The sequence below is a fragment of the Otolemur garnettii genome, unplaced genomic scaffold, assembly GCF_000181295.1.
Source record: "Otolemur garnettii isolate 467f Iridium unplaced genomic scaffold, OtoGar3 scaffold00011, whole genome shotgun sequence".
Classification (NCBI taxonomy): Eukaryota; Metazoa; Chordata; class Mammalia; order Primates; family Galagidae; genus Otolemur; species Otolemur garnettii.
Window position 1 is genome coordinate 10,752,219 of NW_003852406.1, and position 6,738 is coordinate 10,758,956.

Below are 6,738 nucleotides of genomic sequence, written 5' to 3' on the forward strand. Positions count from 1 at the left end.
GGGGGGGGGGGAATAATTTTTCTCCACTTTTTTTGAGTTCTTAGTTGGGATGGATCCCCATAGCCTCAGACAGAGTAATGAGAGAAAAGCAAATATAAGTTCATTAACATGTACACTTTAATACCATCGAAGATACCCAGGGGAAAATAATCTCCAAGAGGTGACTTTTACTTCAAACTTAAAGACCATCTTTAACTGAAACAAAGAAAGAAGGGTGTGAGGGAAGCCAGTTAGGATCAGGAAACGTACAGTAAACAGGAGCAAGGTTGGTTCTGATGATTTAAGAGAAGCCTCTCCAGTGGTCTGGAGTCACCCTTCTCTTCCTGTACAGACGGGAGACATTCTTACCAATGGAGATTTCCTGTAGAGAAGTGCATTTCCTTTACAAAAAGGTAACTTTTACTCTTTGTTTTTGGAGTTTCTCCTGTGTCTGCAGTTTCTCAAAATAATCAGCTCAAAATAATCCTTATGCTAAAGAGACATATTTTGGGGTAGCATATTCTGGTCCGCTACAGTCATGTTTCAGAGTGGCATATTTTTGGTCTCCTATGTCCTGAATTATCCAAGTGGGTCTGATGTAATCACAGGGGTCTGCATAAGTGGAAGACAGAGACAAAGAGAGGAACCAAAAAAGTGACAGCATGAGAAGGACTCAGCCTGATGGTGCTGGCTCTGAAGGTGCAGGAAGAGGCCACAAGCCAAGGAATGTAGCCTACAGAATAGTGATTACAGAACAGTGATTTTCAAAAGTGTGCCATCAAAGGATCTTAGGTGTGCTATGAAAATTTTAAATTTAAATTAAAATTTAATTTATTTTAAATTAAAATTAAATTTAAATTTAATTAATTTAAAATTAAATTTAATTTATTTTAAAAATTAAATTATTTTTGAAAGAAGTTCAAAGCAGAGTAAGTATGCGGGTTTATTCTTTTTTTTTTTTTTTGATCAACATAATTTAAGTGTGTCCTGAAAGTTTAACTATAAATTCAAGTGTGCTGTGAGATTTTAAAAAAAAGTTGAAAAACACTGCTATAGAAGCTAGAAAAGGCAAGGAAATGTATTCTTTACTAGAGCCCCCAAGAGAAACACAGCTCCCCCTCCCCCCAAACACCTTGGTTTTAACTCAGTGAGACCAATTTTGGATGTCTCTTCTCCAGAACTATAAGACAGTAAGTCCATGTTGTTTTAAGTCCCTCCATTTGTCCCTTCATTTGTTACAGCAGTGGCAGGAAACTAATACACTCTCATTCTTCTCTAATGCACTTCTCAATGCAGCCCCTCTTGGCTTTCTTGTTTAAAATTAAAGCCCTCCCTACTCCCTTTTCCTGCTTCATTTCTCTCTTTAGTATTTATTACTATCTAACATACAACACAGTTGGACTTATTTGTAATGTTCATTGTCTATATTCCTTAGTTAAAACATAAGCACCCAAAGTAAGAGTCTTTGCTTCCTTTGAATAATCCTATCACACAGTAGATATTCAATAAATACTCAATTAGTTAATGATTTCTCTTAAATGGAATAAGTATTAATTTAAGACTATGTAATTATAAATAATTTTTTCCCTACATAACACCTGCCCCCAAAACAAAACTTAGCAATTTGTGGTGATTGTCTCTTTATAGTTGAATGATGTAATTTTAGAATTAAACAGAGCCTGTTCTACCCATAATGCAAGTCAAGTGGGAAGAGACATTAGAAACCAGGAGTCATAGAAACAGCTGCATTAGTTGGGGTTCTCCAGTGAAACTGAACCAGTAGGAGATATACAGGGGTGACCATAAAGTCCATGTGCAATTTGAATAGTTTGCACATGACCTTTATGGCCACCCTGTATATATACAGACATGAGTCGCATAATGGTGGGGATACGTTCTGAGAAATGGGTCAGGCAATTTCATTGCCATGTGAGCATCCCAGAGTGCACGTGCGCAGACCTAGCTGTGTGTGTTACAGCCTACCCCACACCCAGGCTGTATGGTGCAGCCTATTGCTCCTAGGCTGCACACCTGTATAGCACATTACTGCACTAAATACTATAGGCAATTTGTGGCACAATGCTAAGTCTTTGTTTTTCTAAAAGTATCTAAATATGGGAAAAGTCAGTGAAAATAGGGTATTATCATCATATGGGACCACCATCATGTATGCTATGAGGTCCATCATTGACCTAAATGCCATTATGTGGTACATGACTATGTGCATATGTAATATAAGGATTAGCACATATAATTGCAGATGCTAAGAAGTCCCAAGATCTGCAAGTTGGAGACCCAGGAGAGCCAATGTATAGTTCCAGTCCAAATCTGAGGGTTTGGATAACCAAGAAAGCAGATAGTATAAGTTCTGGTATAAAAGCCAATGAGCTTGAGGCCCAAGTAGAGCCCAACTTTTCATCTGAGTCTAAAGACCAAAAAAGATCAATGGCCAAGCTCAAGCAATCAGGTAGGAAGGTTTCTTCTTGCTCAGCCTTTTTTTTTTTCTCTATTCAGATCTTTAGTTGAATGAATGAGGCCCAGCCAGCCACATTAGAATAGGCAATCTACTTTACTCAGTCCACCAATTTAAATTTCATCCAAAAACAGTCTCACAGAAACACCTACAGTAGTGTGTGGTCAAATGTCTGGGCACTCCATGGCCCAGTCAAGTTGACACATAAAATTAACCATCACATCAATCAGATGTACAGATTTTATAAGGCTCCTGGGAGGATAAAACAGCACTGGGCACAGGGAGAGAGCTCCTGAGTATTCAGTGAGAGCTCTCAGTTATTTTGCAATGGCGTGGAAACAAAAAGAAGTGATTAAAAAGAACTAACTCTACCCAAACATGTCTGGGGAGGTTTAAAAAGGGCCAAAGATGAGCACTTTTCCAGAAGGGAAGGAAGAGATAGACATTCCAGGTGGAGGAAGTGGATAGTCAAAGTGTCCCAAGGGTGATGGGAAAGTTCTGAAGCTGTAAGGTGACATGCTTTAGATGAATTTCTGGGGTAGCCATGCAGAGAATGGATTGGGGATCTACAGCCAGGGAGATGAGTTACAAGGGCTCACAGCTGCCCAGGTGAGAAGTGAGAGGCCTGGGTGGAGGCAAAGGGAGGGAGGGGAGCAATGGCTTCAGGGTAGAATCAGTAGAATTGGTGACATAACTGCTGAAGGTGAGGGGAAGACCAAAACAGAAAGAAAATGCTTGTCCTTAGGACCTGCAGGGCCCCTTCCCCCAGGGCTGCCCAGGACCTCACTGAGCTGCCATCAGCCCCATAGCTGATAAAGATGTAGAATGATGTGAACAAAGGGACTTCCAGCGTTGATGGTCAGATGCACAAACACTCTGAAAGAGAGTTTTGGCACGAGAAAGAAATCAAAACCCAGAAGTCAGGGAAGCTGAAAGGAAGCTCAGGGACAGACAGCAGAGATTGCATATCTGGGTGCCAAGACTTGAGGCCCCTTGTCTTTCTCCGGACACTTGCTCAGGTTTAATAAGCGTTTGTTGGGCATGAGTGAAACTCAGTGCCTGGCCTAGAGGAAGAGAGTAACTAATACACTGTAAGGGAAAAAGACAGACACCTCCTATTCCCACCCCTCAGCATGCACTCTTACTTCCTCAGCAAACTGGCCTGCAGGACATAAATAGGGTGTCTGGAGCACGGGCTTCATCCACCACCTTTCCTTCCCAGCCTGTCTCTCCCTTCGCTCTAAAACCACCGGAGCATTTCCCTGGTTGCTTACAAAGACCCATTGCCCAATCACATCATGTACCACAGAGTTGGTTTGTTGGGGAGTTTTTGCTTTTGTTTCTGTTTTGTAAGTCTATGTAACAACAAAACACAGCATATTAAATGTTAAAACTTTAGATCTGTATTTGCCTGTTGTTGTCATGACTGCTGTTGTTTGTAACTGCCAAAAACACAAACATCCAAATGTTTGAACACTGTTTCTCCAAGGATAACTGCTCTTCAGAATTTAAATAAAGCTTCCACCTAGAATTTTCTTTTATTCTTCAGCCACTAAGTCTGAGAAATCTGAGACCAAGTGAAATAAAAGTATTGAGTTTTCTGGTGGCTCACGCCTGTAATCCTAGCACTTGGGAGGCCACGGCGGGTGGATTGCCTGAGCTCACAGGTTCGAGACTAGCCTGAGCCAGAGCAAGACCTTGTCTCTTAAAATAGCAGGGTGTTGTGGCAGGCACCTGTAGTCCCAGCAACTAGGGAGCCTAAGGCAAGAGAATCACTTGAGCCCAAGAGTTTGAGGTGGCTGTGAGCTGTGATGCCAGGGCACACTACCAAGGGCAACTAAATGAGACTCTGTCTCAAAAAAAAAAAGAAAAAGATAATGAGTTTTCTGCAGAGACAGGATATAACCAGTGTGACTGCTTTAACTCCTTGTCTCAGCTGGTCTCTTCCACCCAAGGGAGAAGGGACCCTGGCTGCCCTAGGGGATCAGCTGCTCCACCATTTCCTGATGCAAATCTTAGCGACTATTTTTTACTCAAATTTACCCTGGTCAGCCTTGCCTGCTGGATTCACTCCTGGGTTTGTTCCTTCCTATGAATGTTTTTAAAACAAACAAACAACAACAATAAAAAAAAAAAAAACCCTAGAGATTTACATAGTTCAAAGGATAGACAGGAACACCTGATTTCCTAAGCCTAGGGCAAGGTCTAGTGTCCACTCAGTCTCCCCCACCATTGTTCCTCACTGCCATTTGGACAGACTATCGAAGGTGGTCCTCAGAACTTGGAGGCTGTGCCATCATACAGGTAAGCTCAGCCAGTGAGCCAACTGGCTCAGACCCCCAGGTCACAGTGCCCAGAGCTCAGAGATCCTGCCCCATGTGCACTTTTTTCCCAAGGGGCCAGCTGTCTCATCCCTCAGGTCAGAGGCTCTCACTGCTTTCCCACTTTTACCTTCAGCCTTTCTATGCTCAAGGAATCACACTCCTTTTCAATCTCTGCAACTCACAGGGTCTAATCACAAAGGGTCTATTTCTTCAAACAATAGAACCACCAGCCCAAACTCTTAAGAATGAATGGGTTGTGAAAATCACCTCTAGCAGTCTGTCTTACTCAGCCCAGGCTGCTAGAACAAAATATCCCAGACAGGGTGGCTTAAACAGCAGACATTTATTCCTCATGGTTCTGGAGGCTGGGAAGTCTGAGACCAAGGTTCTAGCAGATCCAGTTCTTGATGAAGGATCCCCTCCTAGCTTGTGGACAGCTACCTTCTTACCCTATCCTCACAGGGAAGAGAGAAAGAACTCTGGCCTCCCTTCCTCTTCTGGTAAGGACGCTGATCCCATAACAGGGACTCCACCCCCAGGATGTTATCTAAACCTAGTTATTTCCCAAAAGTCCGACCTTCTAATACCACATATTAGGGGTTAGGCATTCAATATGTGAATCTGGAGAGACACAGATGTTTAGTCCATAACAGAGTCTGAAATCTGATTGTCTCTTTCCCCTGGAGAAGGGGGCTTCTTCTAAGCCAAAAGGAGACTGGTTTTCCTCCAAAGTTGACATAGTTGATTTGCAAGGACTGAGAAACAAGCAAATGGGAAACCCATATGCAAAACAAGTTAAATGTTCAGTGGGGTGAATTGCTGCAAACCTTAATAGTTATAGAGTGATAAGGCCCATGGGTCTGGCTTTTTCTGTTATCTACAAAGACGACTCTCTCCATTCGGTGTGGACTATATGTTATACAGAGGATTCCAAGAAGAGAGAAGTGCGTGCAAATCCTACTCGTGTTTTCACAGAATTTGAATCTCAGTGTTGAAAGGGATTTTTATATCACTATCCAACCTCATGCAAGGCTGTAATCCCTTCTTTATCTCTGCCAATAATTATTTAGCTTTTAAAAATAATTTTTATTTAAAAATATTAGATTCAAATGCTTTGATACACAGATGAATTGCAGAAGCCAGAGCCTTTTAATGTGCCTGTCACCAGAGTAGCATACATGGTACCAGATAGATATATTTTTATCCCTCACCCCAACCCTTCTTCCTTCTTACTTTCTAATTAATGTCCATTACACCACTTTATAACCATCTATACCCATTGTATAGCCCCACATATTAGTGAAAACGTGCTGTTTGTTTTTTAATTCCTGAGATATTTTACTTAGGATAATGTTCTCCAGTTCAATCCAGGTCAGTTCACATGACATTATTTCATTCCTTTTTAAGGCCGAGTAGTGCTCCATGGTATGTGCTGTTGTGACCAACTTCCCATCCCATTTCCCTCCTACTCCCCCCCTCCCCAGAGTCGACTCCAGGAACAAGGCAAGTTCCTCCTCCCCCCAGGGTGGCCGAGAACGTGCTTCCCAGCAATGTTCCCAGGCCCCCCCTTCCCCCTAGGGTTGCCAAGAACAAGCTTCAGGTACAAGGAAGAAAAGTCCCAAGTTTCACAAAACCCCCCGAGTTCTCAGTAAATGAACAATGGTGGAAAACTCACCAAGACTTGATTAATTACTGTTGTATAACCATAACCATTGTGATATGAGATGTATCCATTGTCAGCCAAAGCTGTATTAATCATTGTTGCATTACTGTAACTACTGCTGTATCCATGACTACTCAAGCTGTAACCCCCTTAACCAGACCCATAAAAGGCAACCCACACCCCTACTTGGCAGCTGACTACCTCTCGAAGCAGCAGCCCCTACAGCAGGTAAAATAAATGACTAAAAATTAATGTAAGTGGGGGCTGACTCTATCTTATCAGGTCATAGGGGGTACAAT